Here is a 24,222-nt window from a genome sequence, read left to right on the forward strand (position 1 = left end):
CAGTATGGAGCTTCCTTAAAAAGTAAAAATGGACTTGCCTTTGACCCAGCAATCCCACTTCTTAGAATATATTCCAAGAATCCCCAAACACCAAATCACAAGAATATATGCACCTGTGTGTTAATAAATGTCATTTACAATAGCCAAGATCTGGAACAGCCCAGGTGTCCATTGGTAGATGAGTGGATAGAAATGCTGTGGTACACTTATAGAATGGAATACTAAATGGCAGTAAAAAGGAGGAACTCTTACCTTTTGCTACAACATGGATGGACCTAGAGAGTATTATGCTAAGTGAAATAAGCAGGTCAGAGAAAGACAAATACCAGTATTTATAGGTTTAGATTTTAATAGTGTGTAGTTTTTAATTTTGATTTTGATTTATTTTTCTTAGCATTTTATCTGTTGGTCATTTATTTATATATTAAAATTTTTTTGCTAAGAGTTTATTAGAGCCAAACTGAGGACATATGCCAGGGAGCAATATCTTAAGTGCCCTGGAAAATAAGTTTTGCAGCTCTTTTTCCTTGATCAACTTTTAAATTAATTAATTTTAAAGTCATTTTTTAATTACAGTTGACAAACATTATTAGTTTCAGATATACGTTACCCAGTGATTACACATTGTATAACCTACTGAGTGATTATCCTGCTAAATTTCACACTTATCTGTAGTGTGAGAATGTAGTTATTAGAATATTATTGACTATATTCCCTAAGCTGTACTTTACATCCCCATAACTAATTTGTAAAAACCAAGTTGCACTTATTAATCCCTTCATCTTTTTCACCTACTTTATCAATGCCCTCCCCATCTGGGAACCATCAAAATGTTCTCTATCTATGGGTCTATTTCTGTTTTTCTTACTCATTTGTTTTGTTTTTTAGGTTCAATTTGTGACAGTATGTATGTACTGTCATTTTATTGTTCATATTTTTTTATCTTTTCCCTCTCTTCTTAAAGAAGACCCTTTAACATTTCATATCATACTGGTTTTGTGGTGATGAACTCCTTTAGTTTTTTCCTGTCTGAGAAACTCTTTATCTGTCCTTCGATTCTAAATGACAGCTTTGCTTGGTAAGAATAATCTTGGTTGTAAGACCTTGCTTTTCATCACTTTGAGTATTTCATGCCAATCCCTTGTGTCTTGCAAAGTTTCTTTTTAGATATCAGCTGACAGTCTTAAGGGGGCTCCCTTGTAGGTAGCTAATTGCTTTTCTCTTGCTGCTTTTAAGATTCTCTTATGTCTTTAATCTTTGGCATTTTAATTATGATGTGTCTTGGAGTGGGCCTCTTTAAGTTCATCTTGTTTGGAACTCTGTGCTTCAAGGACTTGTATGTCTACTTCTCTCAGCAAGTTAGGGAAGTTTTCTGCCATTTTTTCCAAATATGTTTTCAGTTTCTTGTACTCTCTCTTGTCCTTTGGCACCCCCATGATGTGAATGTTGTTATACTCAAAATTGTCCCAAGGGTCCTACACTATCCTGATTTTTTTTTTCTGTTCTGATGGGGTGTTTTTTGCTTCCTTATATTCTAAATTGCTGATTTGATTCTTGGCTTCATCTACTCTACTGTTGGTTCCCTATAAATTATTCTTCATTTCAGTTAGGGTGTCTTTTATTTCTGACTTTTTTTTGTGTTGTTGAGGTTCTCACTAAGTTCATTGAGCATCCTTACAACCAGTGTTATGAAATCTGCATCTAGTAGATTGCTCGTCTCCATTTTGTTTAGTTCTTTTTCTGGAGGGTTTGTGTTTCTCATCTGAGATATGTTTCATCATCTCCTCATTTTGTCAGCCTTTTAGCCTTTCCGTGTGTGTTTCTATGTATTAGGTAGAGCTGCTACCATCTCCTAGGCTTGGTAGAATGGCCTAATATAGTAGGTGTTCTATAGAGCCCAGTGGCATGGCCTCCCGATCACCCAAGCTAGGCCCTCCAGTTACACTCATCACATATACTCTCCCATGTACATATACACTCCTGTAGTTTAGCCCTGATTGTTCTAGGCAAATAAATGGGAGGGATTTACCCCTAGGCCAGGTTGCTACATGGGCTGGCTTTGACCACCGACAACCATAGAGGATCATCTGACAGGGCCTACCCCACAGAGTAAGACTTACTTCTGTGGGGTTCTGGTGCCCAGTGATTCCACCCCTTGAGTTTGGAGTCCTAATTAGGTCTGTGCATGGGTCTTTTAAAAGGAATAGTCTGGGACTCCAGAAGCCCTCTGTATCCCTTAGCTTCAATCTCCACTGGTTTTAACAGGCAGACATGGGTACTTCTCTTCCTGGCACTGGAACCCTGGGCTGGGTGGCCTGGTGTAGGTCTGGGACCCTTCCTTCTTGTGGGAGATCTCCATATCTGAGATAATTATCTGCCATATGTGGGTGTGGGACAAGCTCATTCCTTGTCTCTGCCCTTCCATATGCCTCCTTCTTTAATTCCCTAGTTGTAGGACTTCCATTTAGCCAGATTTCAGGTGGTTGTGAATGATGGTTGTTCTGTAGTTTAGTTGTAATTTTGGAGTGGTTATAGGAGGCAGCAAGTCCCACTTTTATTTATGCTGCCATCCTTGATAACTTTATTTGTACTTTTACTTTACAGGGAGCTGACCTCTTCAGTTCTCTCTGTGTTTGATTTTTCCACTCTTTTTTATTTCTACTGTGAGACAGTCAGGGAAGATCTCATGAAAAAAATTAATGAAAATACTTAAACTAAGCATATTTGAGTTTGTTCTGTGACTTTATTTTTATTTTTCAATTGCAGTTGACTTTCAGTATTTTTGTATTGTTTTAAGGTTGGTTCTATAATTTTAAAAGTGTTATAGCTAAAAATAATTACATAAATATACTTGGATCATATTCTTTATTTTGAGCATTTTAGAGAATGGCTTCTCAAATATGGTATTTTGACTTAACGTCAAAATCGCCTAGATGTTTACTTTTAAAAGCATACATCCCTGGCCAAGAGCACATTTCCTAAGTCCTACCCGACCTTTCTGAATCAGAATCTCTTCATTTTTTAAGTGCATCTACCTAGAATTTGATTCTTACCTATTTTCACTTTATTTCTTCACTTGCTGGTATTTTTATCTAGTGTCTATTAAGGATAGATAGAGATCAGTTGGCCATTTGGAGGTTTATTTGGTAGACCATTTGTATGTTTTTGAAACAGAATTCTGATGTAAGTTGGAGATCTTGACAGCATAAATGCATTTTGTTTCTAACAAATGATTCCTGAATGAGTCTCAGCACCATTATCAAAGACATTAAGATACGCTGTTATGCTGTGATGCTGTGTGCATCTAGTAAAGAACTAAAGAAAGGAATAAAGACTGAATTTTTTTCCCAGGATGAGCGTCATTTATCCAGTCATTAACCTTTCTATGTTTGTGTGGCTTAAGATAACAGTAATTTCCATCTTTTCCTGACAAGTGATTGTTCCCTCTTTTGTTTAATATGCCAGCAGCAGGAAACTCTCTCCTGAAGCAAACTGTTCCTTACAATTATGCACAATTTGCCTCTATTATTTCCATTTATTCTAGTTCAGCCCTACTGATAACAATTAAGCTTTAACATATCAGTGTGGACCCAGTAACTAAGTCAAAATAAAAGTGTTGGGGAAGGGAATACGAAGGCAGTGCTGAAATAAGGACAGGGGGATGGGCAGAGAAAAACCCAGAAGGGAGCATGAGTGCTGGAGATTTATTTGATAATTTTGCTCTTCATGACCTCGTCAAAATATTCTATGGAGTGTCATGTGAATGCTGACAGAGCATTCGCCTTTGTCATCCCTATCATCCCACCTTGCACCATGTCCTGAGTCCCTTCTCATTTCATTTTCATCCTGATTCCAACTACTTTCTCATCTTGGAAAACTATCCTCTATTGCTAGCACTTGAGCCCCAGATTTCACCAATTTTTATGAGAGATTCTTAGTATTGGACCAAAAGCTGGATTCTACCACTGAGGTATATATAAAGTAACCAATTTACTTGCACCCTAAGTGATAAATTGCCCAAGAGACATCCAAGTGATACATTCCTCAAGAGAACAGTTGATTGAACTATAAGGATGAAAATGCAAGCAGCAGGTATCAGCTCTGACATGTAAAGAATTTAGAAGTCTTCACTTCTACTTTACACAGTGAATAGCTGACCAAAAGGAAAAACAGTAACTTTCTTGGAAAGCAAAAAATCAGTAGGAGGGTTTTTTTTTAAATCAGAGAATTGAGATTGGTACCCCAAAATATGGAGAGACAGGAAAATCCAGAAAGCCAAAGCTGAGATCTGTTTACCTGGAGCAGAATCAAGATGGAATCTTTGTTGGTTTTTCACTGTGAAGGTCCTAGAAAAACCCCATCTTGATTCTGACAGGAAGAGAAGTGAAACCATTATGAGATATACCCAGAGCTATTTTAACATCTCAGTGAGGGCAGAGAGCCTATCTTAACATCTCAGTGAGGGCAAAACCTATCTTAACATCTCCCCTCAGTGAGGGGAGGGGGAAAGCAGAACAAAGAAATCAGGGATAGGGGCTGTGGAGTGAAAGCAGTGTCCTTGCTGTTCCAGGTATAAATTTCATAGTCAGTGTCCTTGAGTTGGCCATTAGATTAAATTTCTGTGTCTATGAGCCTTGAGGTCAGGCTGTTCCTTAGGTTCACACAGGAACTGAAATTGCTGATTCTAGTACAGGATATGGAGAAAAAAAAACTTTTAACATTCAAATTTTAGTTTTCAGAGATCAAGTAGAGTAACAAGCTGGGTTTAACATTATAAGATTAATATAGGCAGCTTTATTTAAGTATTATATTTATTACCCATTGCACATAATACAATGAAATATTATTCTGCCATAAAAAAAAGAATGAAAAATTTCCCTTTTGTGACAGCATGGATGGACCTAGAGAGTATTGTGCTAAGTGAAATATGTTTGAGAGCACAAGATAAATATTGTATGATTTCATTTATGTGTGAAATCTAAAAAGCAAAATAAATGAATAAACAAAACAGACTGACAGTTGCCAGAGGGTAAGGGAATTGGGGGGCTGGATAAAATAGGTGAAGGAACTAACTACAAATCGTTAGCAACAAAATAGTCTCAGGTATGTAAAGTACAGCATAGGAAATAAAGCCAATGAAATTGTAATAACTATGCATGGTGCCAGGTGGATATTTGAAATACTGGGGGTATTTGAGATATTTGAAATAAACTTTGTAAAGTTTGTGATTGTCTAACCACTATGCTTTACATCTGAAAGTAATACAAAATAATGGTGAATGTAAACTATAATTGAAAATTAAAATTTAAAAAAGAATCTTTTAGGATATATATGTGTGTGTGTATTATTTGGGATATCCATATGTCATATAGGAGAATATGTAGGAGAAATCCACTCTAGTTCTTATGAGGTGTAGTTCAGCTACTCCCAACTAAATGGTTTGTTTTTATTTAATGAGCCTACAGATATGGTTGCTTTTTTTTCTCATTGCTTTTTGTATAGAAACTGAGTGCCAAATTTATTGTTTATCACTAACAACTGTATATAGGATCTTATGGCATATGACTGTACTGTTCTTCCTTAAGCTTCGTCATTTTCTGCTGCTGCTATTTTTCTTGCCTTAACACCATCAGTAATTTATATTTTTATTTTTCTCTATTGTAGAGTGTTGGTGGCACTCTTAAATCCCTTGGGAGAGGATTTAAAGATTAAACTTGCTCATGGGTGCTATTGGTTACTCATGGTTATTACTCATGGGTAAACCCAGTGTGTTAAGAACAGTAATTAGGGAGTCATCCGACTTGGGTTCTCATGTAGGCTGGGACAGTAACTCGCTATTTGTTTTTTAAGACTCAATTTCTCCACTTGCAAAATGAAAGAACTATATAATTTGTAAGGTCATAAAGCAAATATTTGTATCAGTCTTTTACCACTATGTGAAAGCTCTCTGACAGCAGAAGTTGTCCTTAATCCCTTAACATTTTGCAGAGCATTTTACAAAGGGCTGAATACTTGTTAGAATCTTAATACATTTTTTTAATTGAACATTTTTCCAGGTGCTTGTTTCTGTATATGAAGTCTTTGCTGTTTATATTTTCAAGTTTGGATCAGACTGTCATTTTTACTAAAAGAGAAGAAGGTGAATTTATTTTACATAACACTAAGGATTGTTGAAAAAACATAGACTTTTCTTTGCTGCAAGCATTGTAAGCTGTGTGCATATACCAATATCTTAGGACTTTATGTAGGGCCTGGGCAAATAAGTGGCTACCCTTGTGCCAAAATCTGTAGTGTTTTATTGGGCTCACTTATCAACTGACTTACTATAACTTCTGTAGTATACACTGATATAGTAATATAAGATTGTCAGGCATTCTGGGAGGAGATAGCAAATGTACAAATGTGTTACCAATGAAAGGCTAGAGTAGAAGCAAATATAAGAGGATTGAATTTGGAGTTCTTTCTGGTTCTGGCTGTGTCTGATTTTTATTTTTGAAACAGTAAAATTGTTTTTAAAAATCTGATTACAACATTCTACACAGAAGTTTTGATATTTTAACTTAAAAAATCACTATACCGGTCAGGTCTTTAGATTCTTCATCTTCACACTGAGGAATTTCCACAAGGTGATTGCTGCAGTCCTTTCCAGAACTAACATTTGAGAGCTTATATGCCTTAACTACTAGGTTGAAGATGACCAGATTTGTTTGGACCTACTGATGTGTTATCTAAGTATGAAGAATCACAATCACATTCATAGCTTGAGCCTAGACTACTGAGAGAATATTTTCTCCCAGATAGTACTTCTGCAAACATTGCCTCTTCATTTAGCTCTTTAAGCATTGTCAGTAGTGTTACCTCCTGGATAGATTCACTTTAGGGTCTTTAAAGCTGTTTGAGGCAAGGTTTATATGTAGTCACATAGGTCCAACCTCAGGACCTAATTGCAATTGGTGATGATGGTGTTCAGAAAATTGTCAAAGGTAGAAGGTTATCTACTTAGCTCTTTTTGAAGCTTTATGCTGCTATAAATGAAACCTCAGAGCTAATTGACAATTGATGGGGCATTCCAAATAGCATCAGGTTCTCCCTCTTTACTGAATCATTCTCACCAGCATATTATAAACTCTAAACTCATTTTAAGTTTAACATGAAAAACCTTCCTTGACTCTCATACTCCATGTAGCTACCACCCAGTTTCCTTGTTCCTTTTCCAGAAAAACTTCTCAATATGTCTTCATGTTTTCACCTCTTAAGCATTCTTTAAAAATTTCAAGTTAAAATGCGAATTAGGGCCTGGACAGTGTGACTTGCTTGGTTGGAGCATCATCTCGTTAACCAAATGGAATGTAGGTTCATCCCCTATCAGGGCACATATGAGAGGCAGCTGATAGATGTGTCACTCTTACATTGATGTTTCTCACCCTCTCTTCTTTAGTTTCCCTCTTTCTAAAATTAATAAGCATGTCCTCAGGTGAGGATTGAAAAAAAGTGAATTAAAAATTTTAGTTCAGAGACTCTGCCAGTCAAGAAGGCAACAGGCAGACATGGCTTGCCTCTTTACACAATCATGTCAAAATTACAACTAAAATGTAGAATGACCATCACTCAGAACCTTCAGAAATTGAGTTGAATGGAAGTCTGAAAATTATGGAATTAAAGAAAACACATCCATCCAGATTGGTAGGAGGGGTGCAGATGCAGAATGGGCTGGTCCCTCACCCATGTGTGGTAGACAAAAATTTAGGAGGAATGTCTTGGGAGCAAGGAGTCCCATCATTACACCAGGCCCTCGTGCCCAGGGTTCTAGTCCAAAAGATAAGACCCCACAACTTCTGGCTGCAAAAACCAGTGGGGATTGAGTCAGTGGAAAAAACTTCTGGAGTCCCAAGCAGTTCCTCTTAAAGAACCCACACATGGACTCACCTACTCAGACTTAATCCCTCTGAGCTCAGCATGGAGGCAGTAGCCTGAAAGGCAGCAGTAGCATACAGGGAGAAACTGGGGTATCTGGCATCATGATGGATAGAGGCCATTTGCCCCTTTTCTGAGCCCTTCCCCAACAGAGCCATAGAGCTGGCAAGCTGGTGCCACATCTGAGGCTCCACCAACCTGGCCTTGGAGATCCTCACAGATTCAGCCCCACCCAACTTATGGACCCATCCAAGCCACTTTTCCATATGAGTGGCTGGTCTTGGCTCATGCTTCACAACATCCTAAATTGTCTAAAACAAGCAAAAGCTGGCCTCATGAGCCCCAGGCCTGGCAGTAGCAGTAGCCAGCTTAGATTCACAGCTTGGCTTCGTCTGGGAAAGGCAAGCCCAGCACAAGTAGCAGCCATCTTAGGTTGCTTTATAGCTCAGGAAGCGTGGCCCTGGGCAAAACACAGGTAGGGACTGACCTTGACTGCACCTCCTGGGAAAACCCAGGGTCAGTGTACCCAGTGGACAGCTACAGACCATATCACCACCACCAGCTCCTGCACAGCTGATCCTCCATGGCAGGTGGAGGTTGGTGGTCAGTGGTGACAGCCACACATGGCAGCTGACTAGCCTGCATAAATCCCTCCAATTGATCTGCCAATAGCAACCAAGGCTCAACTGCAAGAGGACTGTGTACTCAGCCCACTCAAAGGGTACACCTCAAGTACCCAGCTTGTGTGATAGGGGAGGCTGTGCCACTGGACCCTGCAGGACACCTACTACATTAGGTCATCGAATCAAAGTAGATCGCCCTAATACATAGAAACAAACATAAGGAGGCCAAAATAAGGAATCAAAGAAATAAGGCCCTAATGAAAGAACAGATCAAAACTCCAGAAAATTAAACAAAATGGAGATAAGCAATCTATCAGATGCAGAGTTCAAAATATTGGTAATAAGGATGCTCAAGGAACTTAGTGAGGACCTCAGTAGCATAAAAAAAGATCCAGCCAGAAACAAAGGGCACACTAATTGAAATAAAGGACAATTTACAGGAAAATAACAGTAAAGTAGATTAAGCTGAGAATCAAATCAATGATTTGGAACATAAGGAAGCAAAAACCAACCATTTAGAACAACAAGAAGAAAAGAGACCCACCCCCTGGCCCCACCAAAATGAGGATAGGGTAAGCAGCCTCAGAAACAACTTCAAAAGGTCCAACATTCACATCATAGGGGTGTACCAAAAGGAGAAGAGCATGAGCAAGAAATTGGAAATCTATTTGAAAAAATAATGAAAGAACACTTCCCTAATTTGGTGAAGGAAATAGACACATCAGATCCAGGGAATACAGAGTCCCAAACAAGATGGATGTGAAGAGGCCCACTCCAAGACACAACATAATTAAAATGCCAAAGGTTGAAGGTAAAGAGAGAATCTTAAAAGCAGGATGAGAAAAGAAGTTAGTTACCTATAGGAGAGTTCCCCAAAGACTGCCACCTGATTTCTCAAAAGAAACTTTGCAGGCTAGAGGGATTGGCAAGAAATATTCAAAGTCATGGAAATTCAAATAGGTAGTTACAGAATAGCCATGGGGATGTACAGTACAGTATAGGAAATGGAGTAGTCAAAGAGCTTATACACCTGACCCATGGATATGAACAATGGAGGGACTGCCTGAGGGAGTGGGGGGTGCTGGGTGGGGGAGGGGCAAAGAGAACTATCGGGACAACTGTAATAGCATAATCAATAAAACATAACTTAAAATTTTTTTTAAACTTTATTTGGTATGTAAATCTCTTTCTTAGTGGACACATTTAAAGTTCTACCTTCCACGTCTGAAAATATTTTTAACACTTGATAGTTTGCTGGCTTTAGAGTTTTAGTTCGGAAGTCATTTTTTCTTAGAATATTGGAGATATTGCTCAGTTATATTCTGGATTCCAGTATTGTTCCTTGGAAGTTCAAAGCCACTTTAACTTGTGGTCTTTTGTATGTGGTTTGTTCTCAGCTTCTTCCCTGGAAGCTTTTAGAATTTTTCTTTTTGGTTTTCTGATCTGAAATTTATAATGATGGACCTTGGTGAGAATCTATTTTCATTTATTGTGCCGCACTCTTTAGAGCCATGTCAGTCTGGAAAGAAGTCTTTAATTCTGAAACATTTTCTTGAATTCTTTCATTGTTGATTTTCTTTTTTAAAAAAATTAATTTTTATTGTGTGTTTTCCATTACCATTTAGTCCCCTTATATACCCCTACTCCCCCAGCAATCACAACACTGTTATATATGTTCATGAGTCCTTTTTCCTTTTTATTCAGTCCCTCCACCCCAACCTCCTTCTACCACTAGCTGTCATCCTGCTCTCCATCTATGAGTCTGTCCCCATTTTCCTTGTTAGTTCAGTTTGTTCATTAAATTCCACATATGAGTGAAATCATATGGTATTCGTCTTTCTTTGCCTGGCTTATTTTACTTAGTATAATGTTTCTCAGGTCCATCCATACTGTCACAAAGGGTAAAATTTTCCTCTTTTTTACACCCAAGTAATATTCCATTGTGTAAAAGTCCCATATTTTTTTATCCATTCATCTATTGATGGTGCTTGGGCTGCTTCCATATCTTGGCAATTGTAAATGATATTGCAATAAACATAATGGTGTTTATGTTCTTTTGAATTAGTGTTTTGGATTCTTTCAGGTACAATCCCAGAAGTGGGATCACTGAGTCCAAAGGCAGATCCATTTGTAATTTTTTGAGTTGTTGCCATACTTCTTTCCACAGTGGCTGCATCAGTCTGCATTCCCACCAATAGTGCAAAAGATTTTGTCCTCACTAGTGCTTGTTGTCTGTTATCATTGTTGATTTTCAACACATTTTTTACCTCCCTCCCTTCCTTCTTCCCTCCTTCTCTTCCTCCCTTCCTTCCTTTTCCTCTTTTCTTTTTCTTTTTTTTTTTTTTAAAGATTTTATTTATTTATCTTTAGAGGGGAAGGGAAAGAGAGAGGGAGAGAAATATCAATGTTGCCTCTCATGCGTCCCCTGCTGGGAACTGGCCTGCAACACAGGCATGTGCCCTGACTGGGAGTCGAACCCGGATTGTTTGGTTCGCAGGCCTGCACTCAATCCACTGAGCTACACCAGCCAGGGCTCCTCTTTTCTTTTATTAAAGATTTTCTTTATTTATTTTCAGAGAAATTGGGAGAGAAAGAGAGGGAGAGAAACATTGATGTGTGAGAGAAACATTAACTGATTGCCTCTTGCAGGCTCTAAACTGCAACTGAAGCATGTGCCCTGACTGGAAATCAAACTGGTGACCTTTCATTTTGTGGATGACATCCAACTCACTGAGCCCACACCACTCAGGGCTCAACACATTTTTCTGGCTTCTCTTTCTGGAAGCACTGTTATTTGGATTTGAACCTTCTAATCATCCTAATTTTCTTTTCTGTTTTTTTTTTCTCTTGAGTTTTTAGAAGATTTTTATCACCTCAAATAAAAACTCTGTACTCATTAACAGTCACCCTGTCTCCTCTCACTTTCTCAGCCATAGGCATCCACTAATCTGCCTTCTGTCTCTAGATTTGCCTGTGATGGATATTTCATATAAACAAAATTATATGTGTTTTCTTGTGACTGGCTTTTTTCACTAACATTATGTTTTCAAGGTTCATCATGTTCTAACATGTATAGGAACTTCATTCTGTTTTTTACTGATGAATAACATTCCATTGTATGCATATACTACATTTTGTTTACCCATTTATCATAGTTGATGGCCACTGGGTTGTTTCCAATTTTGGCTATTATGAATAATGCTGGTATGGACATTCTACAGGTTGTGTGAACATATGTTTTAAATTCTCTTGGGTATATATCTTAGAATAGGATTTCTAGCTCATATGGTAAATATATCTTTTGAGGAACTGCCAAATTATTTTCAAAAGTTGACAGACATTTATTTCAACTGTTGGTGGACACTGGGTTTTGGCTATTACAAATAATGCTGCGATGAACATGCATAAATTTTTGTGAATATATTTTTTATTTCTTTTGGGTATATTATCTAAGAGTAGAATTGCTGGGTCATATGGTAACTCTGTATTGATCACTTGGGAAATCGCCAAACTGTATCTATGACAATTATGCCATTTTATAGTCCTACTAGCTAAGTATGTGGGTTCTAATTTCTTCATATCCTTGTCAACACTTGTAGTCTGTCTTTGATTATAGTGATCCTAGTGGTGTGAATTGGTACCTTATTGTGCTTTTGATTTGCATTTCCCTGATGGTTAATGATATTGAGCAACTTTTTTGTATGATATTGGCTATATGTATATATTCTTTGGAGAAATGTCTGTTCAGACCTTTTGGCTGTTTTTTTCTTGTCTTTTTATTATTGAGTTGTAAGAGGTCTTTATTTATTTTGGATCCTGTACCCTTTTCATATACATGATTTGCAAATACTTTCTTCCCTTTTGTGGGTTGTAAGTATAAAAAACTATAAAGTTTTTTAACTTTATAAATAGTGTCTTTTGAAGCACAAAGTTTTTAGCTTTAACGAAGTTTATTTTTACCTTTGTGTGTTTGAGATATCTAATAAACTATTGTCTAATCTAAGGTCACACTGATTTATGGTGATTTTCTTCTAAGAGTTTTGTAGATAATAGATCTTACATTTAGGCCTTTGACTCATTTTGAGTTAATTTCTGCATACAGTATGGAGTAGTAGTTGAAATTCATTCTTTTGTATGTGGATATACAGCTATCCCAGAACTGTTTGTTGAAAATTCTCTTCTTTCTCTATTGACTTGGCTTGGAACCCTTGTCAAAAATAAATGGATCATAAATGTGAAGTTTTATTTCTGGGCTCCTAGTATGTATATTTTAACTTTCAAGAGTTCTTTGTTTTTCTCGATTATTCCATTTTCATCCTGTTTTTCTGTCATGGGTCTATTATCTTCTTGAGGATATAAATGATAGCCTTTAAAGCTTTCACTTCCCCATATAGTCTCTTTCTATGGGTTGTTTTTTGGATCTGTTCATAGGTTTGATCTGTTTCATTTTGTAGTATGTACTAACATGTATATTATTCTCAATTCTCTACTCAAATCTAAAGATAATGTCACTAAAGGCTGATAAAGGGTTTGGGTCAAGCTTATACACTATGGGCCTCTCTGTAGGGTGACCCAGCTAGACCTGATCATTATGTCAATATCTTAATTTTTTTTTCTTTGAGCATCTTACAAAGCTCTCTCCTCTTCCTGGGAGAATATAATCATGGCTTCCAGAATTCTGAAATTTTTGTGTAGCATGGGCTGGGGTTTTTCAATAGTTAGAAAGTAAACTGTTCCTTAATCCATTCTATTTTTAGTTAACTGTCCTTCCTTTCAGATGTGCTTAGTGGTCCTAGGCCAAAAGAACCTATTTTTAACCTTTCCAGAGAACAAACTCTAATTGTCTGCCTAGATTAAGGACAGTCAGGGGAATTTGTTACTGAACTAAGTGTAGTAGCAGAGGATATGCAGGCCTGATTGCTTATTTTTTATTTTATTTTATTGATTTGAGAGAGAGAGAGGAAGGAAGAGAGAGAAACCATCTTGTTGTTCCATTTATTTATGCATTCATTTGTTGATTCTTTTATATGCCCTGACTGGGGATCAAACCCACAACCGTGGGGTATAGGGACAATGCTCTAACCAACTGAACTACCCAGCCAGGGCCTAATTGCGTGTTAACTCTCTGTTTATATGCTCGACTTTACCTGTAATGCCGCTTCCAAAGACCTGGGCTTTTGAGGGGTTCTCTGGTAAAAACTAGGCCACTTCTCTGGTTTTTTGTCTGTTGGTTTAGGATTCAGTTGCCTTTAGTCTGCTGTTGGTTATCATTCCTGTTTTTCAGTGTCCACACTTTTATGGCTGTTGTTTCTTCTTCTGTTCTCTTTGTCCTTGTGTGTTTATACTTGAAAAAGAAAACCAAAAATAAGCAACCCTTTACATTTATTATAGTTGGATACCTGGAGTTGCCAGTTAAATGTTTATGCTCATGCTGTTGTCTTTAACTAAACAATAGAATATTACAAAATATTTTTGTTACAGATTTCTAACTTAGTGCATTGGAGCCAGAGATGGAATCTTTGACATTTGTTGAGGCCTTAAAGCCTTAGATAAATCAATTTTTATAAATGGCTCCATGTGTGCTTAAGAAGAATATATATATACATATATATATTAATTTATTAAATTATTTTTCAAGTACAGTTTTCTATTACTCCCATCCCATCCCACCTGCCCTGTTCCCCACTCCCTCCCATTTCCACCCTTCTTAGTTGTTGTCCATGTATCCTTTATATTTGTTCCTCTAAATCCCTCCCCTATTTCCCCTGAAATTCCCTTCCCTCTCCCTTCTGGTCGCTGTCCCCCTGTTCTCTATTTCAGTGTCTTTGGTTATATTTTGCTTGCTTGTTTTGTTGTTTAGCTTCCTGTTAAAGGTGAGATCATATGGTATTTGTCCTTCAACACCTGGCTTATTTCACTCAGCATAATGCTTTCCAGTTCCATCCATGCTGTTGCAAAAGGTAGGAGCTCCTTCTTTCTTTCTGCTGCATAGAATTCCATTGTGTATAGATATATATACTTTTTAATTGTTACTAATTGAACCATTTCTTAGATCAAGCTTGCTAATTATCATATAAATATTTATGAACTTAATAATTTTCTTCTTGATTTATCAATTAGTTATGTCTGTTAAAAGTCTACCACTTCAATTGCAGATTTGTCAGTTTCTCCTTGCAATTCTGTCAACTTACTTTATATATGTGGAAGCTATGAATTAGAGCCAAACATATTTCCAAGTACTTATATTTTTTTTGCTAGCTTGCTACTATTAATTATATATAAAATGAGCCTGTTTATTTCCTCATCAGTGCTTTTTGCCTTTATTTCTTTTTTTCTTGGATAGATTTGTGTGATATTTAGTTTAATATATCTTTTGTATCTTGATATTCAGCCTTGGCATATTTATATATTTTAGGTATGTCTCTTGTAAAAAGCCACATAACATAGATTAAAAAATTGATCTGACGATTTTTGTCTTAACTTGAAATTTTACCTTTATTGTAATTACTGATATGTTGGATTAATTTCTACTATTTGTATTATGCTTGTTACCCTACTTTTACTAGTCCTCGATTTATTTTGTGTTTTTCCTACCTCCTACCGGATTGCAACTTTTTTCTCACTGTTTTCCCCTAATCATTAGTTTTGGAGTTCTGTGTTTTGTTTGCAATCCTTTAGTTAATGTTCTTTAAAAAAAAACAACAAAAAAAGGTTTCATGTATTACTTTTAGAGAGAGGGGAATGGAGGGAGAAAGAGAGGGAGAGAAATATTGATGTGAGAGAGAAACATCCATCTGTTGCCTCTCATAGACACCCTGACTGAGGACCTAAGCCTCAACCCAGCATGGGCCTTGATCTGAAATCTAACCAGTAAGCTTCCGCTTTGTGGAATGATGCCCAGCCAACTTAGTGATACTGGTCAGGGCATTAATACTCTTAAAACTATAAACTTGCAGTTGACTTAAAGTCTGAATTCAATTGATTTACTTATCCTCCTCTAGAACAGTTCCACAGTTTTAATCTAATTACTATCTTCCATTTATGTTATTGTTGTCTAGTTATTATACCTCTCTTGCTTTAGTATTCAGATTAGTTGTTGTTGTTGTTGTTGTTGTTATTACTGTTACATTGGCTATACACAGGAGTCTCAGCTCCAATGTCTGCCTGTTCAGGCCTAGGGTTTTATTTCTGCCTCTTAGGCATTAAGGTTCAAGTTCATATAATTTGTTATACTGACAGAATGGTAAAAAACCCAGATGTCCATTATTATGATGCATATACCCAATGTTATAATATACAACCATAAAAAGGAATGAAGACTTAATTCCCAGATATAAGTGAAAAAAGCAAGGTACAATGTAGTATGCTTTTATTTAAGAAATGAGAAAGGCATGAATATGTATTTATTTATATTTTCAAAAAGAAATATTGGAAAGATAAATGAAAAATTAATAAACATGATTAACTGGGGGAGTTACCATTGTTGGAGAATAGGAGGGACAAGATAGGACTAGAGTAAGACTTCTTTGAATATTCTTTCTTATTTAGGACCAGGCCATTATATTCAGGGGCTGGATCAGGGGCTCACACTATTCCAAAAAATTCAAGAGGAAGGAAGATTCCTAAACTTATTTTAGGAGACCAGCATTATTTTAATTCCAAACCAGATAAACATACTATGAAGAAAGAAAATTAATGGTCCATATCCTCAATGAACATAGGTGCCTACATCCTCAGCAAAATATTAGCAAACTGGATCCAGCAATGCATTAAAAATGTCATACACCAACGCTGGCTGGTGTGGTGCAGTGGATTGAGTGCTGGCCTATGAACCAAAGGGTTGCTGGTTCAATTCCTAGTCAGGACACATGCCTAGGTTGCTAGCCAGGTCCCCAGTAGGGCGCATGTGAGAGGCAACCACATTGATGTTTCTCTCCCTTTCTTCCCCCTTCCCTTCCGTTCTCTCTAAAAAATAAATAAAATCTAAAAATAAATAACTATTAAAAATATTATACACTACAATCAAGTGGGATTTATTCTGAGGATGCAAGATTGGTACAATATTCGCAAATCAACATATGTAATATACACAATATAGCAATATATCAATAGATGCAGAAAAAGCATTTGATAAAAATTCAGTACCCATTTATGATAAAAATCTCTCAGCAAAGTAGGAATTAAGGGAACATACCTCAACACAGTAAAGGTTGTATATGACAAAACCATAGCCAACATCATACTCAATGGGCAAAAACTACAAATGTTCCCCTCCAGATTGGGTACAAAACAGGAGTAGCCACATTCGCTACTCTTATTTAACATAGTACTAGAAGTCTTAGCCACAGTAATTAGATAAGAAGAAATAAAAGGCACCTGAATTGGTAAGGAAAAAGTAGAACTGTCATTATTTGCAGATGATGTGACACTGTATGTAGAGAACCCTAAATATTCCACCAAAAATTCCACTAGAAGTGATAAATAAATTCAGTAAAGTAGCAGGATACAAAATAAATATTTAGAAATTATTTGCATTTTATACAACAATAGTGAACTATCAGAAAGGGACATTAAGAAAACAATCTCATTTACAATTAATTCAAAAAGCATAAAGTACCCAGGAATAAATTTAACCAAGGATATAAAAGACCTGTACTAAAATCATATGATATGGAAAATCATATGATACTAAAGAAAGATAGAAGAAGATACAAGTAAGTGGAAGCATATTCCAACTTCATGGAGAGGAAGAATTATCACCATTAAAATGTTCATACTACCCAAAGCAATCAAATGATTCAACACAATTTCTATCAAGATATCTATGGCATATTTCACAGAACTAGAACAAATATTTCAAAAATTTATATGAAACCACAAAAGAGCCTGAATAGCAACAGTGATCTTGAGAAAGAAATACAAAGTTGGAGGAATCATGCTACCTGATATCAAATTATAGCATAAAGCCATGTTAATCAATACAGCATGGTAGTGGTATAACAATCAAGTTATAAATCAATGGAACAAAATAGAGAGCTCAGAAATAAACCCATGCCTTTATGGTCAATTGATATTTGACAAAGGAAGCAAAAATATACAATGGGTAAAAATAGTATGTTCAATAAATGGTGTTGGAAAATTGGATAGATATGTGCAAAATTGAAACTAGATCACCTTCTTACACTGTACACAATAATATAGTTTGGTAATGACTTAAATGTTAGACTTGAAACCTTAAAAATCCTCAAAGAAAACATAGGCAGCAAAATGTCAAACATTTCTTGTAGCATTATTTTTCTGGTATGTCTTTTCATGCAAGGGAAACAAAAGAAAAAAACAAATGGGACCACATGAAACCAAAAAGGGTTGGCACAGAAAAGAAAACGTCAACGTGATGAAACCCTGGCTGAATAGCTCAGTTGATTAGAGCATTGTCCCAATATACCAAGGTTGTGGGTTTGATTCCTGGTCAGGACACATACAAGAATCAACCAATGAATGCATGAATAAGAGGAACAAAAAAATTGGTGTTTTTTTTTCTCTCTCTCAAATCAATAGTTAAAATTTTTTTAAATGAAAAGACAACCCACTGAATGGGTGAACATATTTGTCAATACATCTGATGAGGAGTTAGTATCTAGAATTTATAAAGAACTTATACAATTCAACACCCCCCCAAAAAAAACAATGTAGTTATAAAATGGACAAAGGACCTGAGTAGATACTTTTTTAAAGAGGACATATAGATGGCCAAGAGACACACGAAAAGATGCTCAATATCACCAGTTATCAGAGAAATGCAAATTAAAACCACAATGAGATATCATCTCACACCAGTCAGAATGGCTATCATCAATAACTCAACAAACAATGAGTGTTAGCAAGATGTGGAAGAAAGGGAAACCTCATGTACAGTTGGTAGGAATGCAGATTGGTACAACCAGGGTAGAAAACAGTATGAAGGTACCTAAAAAAAATTAAAAAATGGAACTGCCTTATGACCCTTGTTTCCACATCTGGGAGATTATCTGAAGAAACCCAAACCACAAATTCAAAGGAATATATATACCCTTATGTTCACTGCAGTATTATTTACAGTATAGCCAGGATTTGGAATGAGCAGTCCAAGTGTCCAGCAGTAGATGAGTGGATAAAAAAGCTGTGGTATGGTTGCACAATGGAATACTACTCAGGTGTAAAAAAAGGACATTGTGCCATTTACAATAGCATGAGTGGACTTCGAGTGTTTTTTTTTTATTTTACTTATTTTTTAGAGAGAGGGGAAGAGAGAGAGAGAAACACCAATGTATGAGAGAAACACCAACCTGTTGCCTCTTGCATGCCCCCAACTGGGGACCTGGCCCACAACCCAGACATGTGCCCTGATTGGGAATCGAACCAGGGACTTTTCAGTTCATAGGCTGGCACTCAAGCCACTGAGCCCTACCAGTCAGATCTGGAGATTATAATGCCAAGTGAAATAAGCCAGAGAGAGACAAGTACCATTTGATCTCTCTCATGTGTGGAATCTAATGAACAAAATCAAACTAACAGAATGGAGACAGACTCATAGAAAGCAGGCTGACAGTTTTCTGCTTTCTGCCAGGAGGGGATTGAGCAAAGAAGAAAAGAAAAACTCATGGATGTGGACAACAGTGTGGTGATTGCTGGGGTGTGGGGAGAGGGGTGAGAGGAGATAAAGCAGGGTATAAGTGGGATAAATGGTGATGGAGAGAGACCCGACTTAGGTGTGGTGAACACACAATACAGTGTGTAGATGATATGTTGCAGAATTCCATACTTGAAAGTTGTGTAATTTTGTTAACCTGTCGCCTCAATAAATTCTATAAAAAGGAAAAATACATACTTTATTGCTAAAAAAAATGCTAGCCCTTATTTGAGCCTTCAGCAAGTTGTGATCTTTTTGCTGGTGGAAGGTCTTGCTTTGATGTTCATGTCTGATGACTGTTCAGGGTTGTGGTTGCTGAAGGTTGGGGTGGCTGTGGCAGTCTCTTAAAATAAGACAAGTTTGCTGCATTGATTGACTCTTCTCTCTTCACAAATGATTTCTCTGCAGCATGCAGTGCAGTTCGTTAGCATTCTACCCCCAGTAGAACGTCTTTCAAAATTGGAGTCAGTCCTCTTAAACAACTTCGCTGCTTTATCACTAATTTTATTAATATTCTAAATTTTTTGTTTTCATTTCAGCATTCTTCACATCATCTTCACCAGGAGTAGATTCCATTTGAAACCACTTTTTCCATAAGAAGTAATTTTTCAACTATTAAAGTTTTATCATGAGATTGTAGCATTCATTCACATATTCAGGGTCCACTTCTAATTCTGGTTCTCTTGCTGTATCTACCACATTCACAGTTACTTCTTCCAGTGAAATCTTGAATTCCTCAAATTCTTCATGAGGGTTTGAATGAACTTCTAAACTCCTGCTAATGTTGCTATTTTGACTCCTTTCCCATGAATAACTAATGTTCTTAATGACATCTAGAATGATGAATCCTTTCCAGAAGGTTTATAAATTTTTTAAAAAATTGATTTTATGCCTTGGCAATATATCTAATATTTCTGAACATTCATGGCTTTATCAGAAATGATGCCTATCCTATTTCAGATCATTGTGAAAATTAAATATATGAGGTCTATCTGGAGAAAGTCTAACCATTGTTAATATGATGAGAATGGTTTGTGTGACATCAATAAAGCCTGGCAGCCAAGGAGAGTGGACTGGAATGTGCATGTGTGAACAATGATGATTTCACTGTACTAGTCAGTGGGGGAGGAGATGCCATTGAGTGAGCATGTGTATTATGTGGCCATCACAGTCAAAATGACTGAGTAAGTAGAGCAATGAGTCTTCATCAAATTTTGTGATAAACTTGAACGTTCTTCCATGGAAACTGTTTGGATGATTCAGAAGGCTGCAGCTATGGGCAACTGGTGAAGGGCAGCTTCATTACAATAACACACTCACTCATGCATCATGTCTCATGCAATTTTTTTGTGAAACAATAAGTCACCCAGGTGACTCAGACTCACCTACAGCCCAGATTTGGTGCCCTGCAGCTTCTAGCTTTTCCCTAAACTAAAATCATCTTTGGAAGGGAAGAGATTTCAGACAGTTGTTGAGATTCAGGAAAACACAATGGGGCAGCTGATGGTGATTGGGAGAACTGTATAAGGTCCCAACGTGCCTACTTTGACATCATTGTCCTATGTACAATATTTCTTGAATTTTGTATCTTTAGTAAATGTTTCTGTTTTTCATATTACGTGGCTGGATACCTTCTGGACAGATTAGTGTGTGTGTGTGTGTGTGTGTGTGTGTGCGCATATGTGTGTGTATGCAGCATAGCATTTGGCACACAAATTCTTTTTAAAAAGATTTTATTTATTTTTAGACAGGGTAAGGGAAGGAGAAAGAGAGAGAGTGAAACATCGACAAGTTGCTTCTTGCACATCCCCAACTGGGGACCTGGCCCACAACCCAGTCGTGTGTCCCACTGGTGACCTTTTGGTTCCCAGGCTGGCACTTGATCCACTGAGCCACACCAGCCAGGGCAATAAATTCTTAATAAATGCCTTTCCTTTTTCTGTCTTCTTGTAGTGGAAGGACTTTATTTCTGTCAGAGAGTTGCATATTCAAGGTCTCTCTTGATACTCATAGCTCAAGTGATATTATCCTTATTTTAAAAGATAATAAGGAAAAGTGACTAGACAGGGAAGGTGACTTATTTGAGATCACTTCCAGGGCAAGCAGAAGAGCTGGTACTTGAAGCCAGGTCTTTTGATTTGTCATAGGGCTCTTACTTTGTACTTAATTTTGGGGAAATTATTTGTTTTTGTATTTACATTGGGTTATGGGTATTATTTATGCTAGGCATTCACTTCTGTAAAAGTAAGAAAACCTTAAGACTTACTGCAACCTTAACAGTGGTCTAGCCTCTATATCTTGCCCCTTTCTCAACATCTTTTTCTGCTGTTGATTGGCATAAAGGTTTTGACTGTCAAATAAATATAAGGCAGCAGCCTATACAAGTATTTACTTTAAAGTCTTACTTGGAGGTTGTGAGTCAGGTGTGGTATAGCAGAAGGAACATTGAGCCTTCTGATAAAAAAAACTTCTGGATTAGAGCTTCAGAACTCCTTTGGCCAAGTCACAAAATAATTACACACAGTGAGTATTAACTATCAATAAGGGAGATGTCACCTTAATGGGTAATTAAGACAAATTACTATAGATTAGCAATTTTTTTTGCCAAAGAAAATCTCCTTTTAAAGGTGGGTTTTTCCCTTCAAATAGACCATTTTTATATGTCTAATATCATGTCAGAGGCTTCTTGTAATTTGAACTTCTTGGGTCACCTATGAGGAAATAATGAAAAAAATGAACTTCCTTATTATTGAATGGAGCCTTCCTCACTGTTTTGAAACACAATTTCTAAATAAATTAGGATCTAGATCCAAATACAGAAAAAACTGTGTGCTCTTTCTTTAAGAGATAGCTAAGACACAATCACTGCTTTCTAAGAGCTCGTTTTAGTAGGAACTACAGATATGAGAGCAATTAATCATAGTGAGAGGCTTGCAGAGAGAGAGAAGTGTGGGGAACACAGAGGAACAAGTAAATAATTCCATCTGGAGGAATCATATCTGAGTGGTTTTAAAAATTGAGTAAAACTTCTCCAGATAAACAAGAGACTCCAGTGGGGGTGAATAGGAGATTGATTATTCCAGGCAGAGAGAATAGCAAACATAAAAATGCAGATGAAAGTATATATTTTGAGTGATAGATGTTATGGTAACAGACTTGATGAATAGAGTAAGTGGCACTGTAGCTCTGGCAGCAGTTAAAAGGAATGATGCTCTGGAGAAGAGGCAGGGGACATTCTGTGATTGGCCACTGGGTAGATAGATCTGGAGCTGGAATCTGTTATTGCATAGTTTATCTTCACTCTTCATGCCTCTGTCTTTATAAATGTTAATAGCTCAAGCCCTCTTTCAATGGGATCTGTCAGGAGAAGGCCTTGGGGAGCATATGTCTTCTCATTTTCTCTTGAATGTGTTTGGAGACTTTCTTCAGAGCCTTTTCATAATGAGTTTCCATGCATAAGAAAATGGTACATGCTGTTAAACAAGCTAAACAACCTTCAAGATATGATTGACCCCTGTGCTTCTGCACTTCTGCATTTCTGCATAAAGGTTACTTAGAGTTTGAACTGTTTCTTCAAACTTCTGCCTTTCAAGCTGATTCTCCAGCTTCACAGGAACTTGGTCTGGAACTGCCAGCATGTGCCATTGCTGTAGTCTTGCTGAATGTAGTCTTGTCTTCCTGAACACAGGCATCTGCTGTGGCCAATGGCAAGGACAAGACTGGCTACTCCACCTCCTCCTCCCTTCAGTTGCTGTTGTAGTGCACCCTCATGTATTATTTCTTATATCCTCAGCCAGTCTGTAGGCTTTTGGGGGAAGGAACTACATTCTATTTATTATTGTGTTGTACCCCCTACGATGTTTCAAAATGTTTTACACAGTTGGTGCGCAGTAAATGTTTATTGGTTGACCACATGGAACATTTAGCGTATGGAAAAAGGGAATGTTGGACCAAACTTTGAGGTGAATTTCGAATAATCTTTTAGGTTTCTTGATCAGTACCAAGAGAGCCATTAGAGCACTGAGAGTAGCTCTATAATATTTTTTTCTTTTCCCTCTCTTTTCATTACTGTTCTTACCAGAGGCTCTAGTGATTCTCCAGGGCCTATTGGTCATCCTCATATCTCTTCCTCTCCTGCACAATCCCTTTGACCTTGAACTTATCAATTCCCCCTTTTGGACTTCTGTGTCCTCATTACTGAAGTAGATTAAAATAATCCTTAAGTTTTTTTCCATATCTAATATTCTATGATGCCACTGTCTAGAAGCTATTCTGAAAGATGGAGCACATTATGTATCACATTTCTTTGTCCTAGAAGCCAAAGTGGTTTATTGAACAGGTCCTGGAGAATAAAAACCTCATTCAAACCCCAGACATAGTGAGCAATTAGTATTGATGGTCTCCATGGGTTTTTATCAAAGGACATCTCGCACATAGAAATGGTGACATTTGTCAGTCTTAGCAGTTGCAACCGAGAGCTGCAAGCTAGGAAAAGGTGACTGATGTCATTAGACCAACTTGAGAGTGTGATAATTATTCTCAAAGCACACCCCAGCATCTGAGTTATTTTTATTTCCTGTAGGTCAGAGTCTGGGGCTTGTTTCTCTTCTTTGGGAAGGTGGGTAGACATTTTAATTGATGGCTTTGCCTGCCAGGATGTGTGGTCTTAATGATGGGCTCAAATTTTCCTTTGTTCTATTGGGAACTTAAACCATAACAAGGAAGCTTCATAGTAAAAAATATTTTAATGTGGGGAAAAAAATAAGCACCTGTCACTGAAGTCAGGTTGTTAAAATCACTGGCCTTGAGCATGTTATCCTCCTTTCCACATCAGTATCTTTTTCTGAGTGCCTGGCCCATCTTTGTAGATACCCTTATTAAATATTTTCAAAATCCCACTCCTATCCCCATTTACCAACTGCCCTTTCTTCTTTTTTTTTCTTTTTCTTTTTTTATTTAATTCTTGTTCAAATACAGTTTTCTGTCTTAAATTCCCAGCCCTGCCCACCCCCCGCC

The 24,222-nt window shown here is 37.1% G+C and overlaps 1 protein-coding gene and 1 pseudogene across 1 annotated transcript in view; one reads left to right on the forward strand and one right to left on the reverse strand.

Moving 5' to 3' along the window:
• The window catches only part of SYN2 (synapsin II), a 185,400-nt gene that overhangs the window by 55,254 nt on the left and 105,924 nt on the right, over nucleotides 1-24,222 (forward strand). The window lies entirely within an intron of this gene.
• On the reverse strand, nucleotides 22,511-23,632 carry LOC118990905 (golgin subfamily A member 7-like; annotated as a pseudogene).

Source organism: Sturnira hondurensis, unplaced genomic scaffold (genome assembly GCF_014824575.4).
Source record: "Sturnira hondurensis isolate 20B ecotype Veracruz unplaced genomic scaffold, ASM1482457v3 Scaffold0000867, whole genome shotgun sequence".
Lineage (NCBI taxonomy): Eukaryota > Metazoa > Chordata > Mammalia > Chiroptera > Phyllostomidae > Sturnira > Sturnira hondurensis.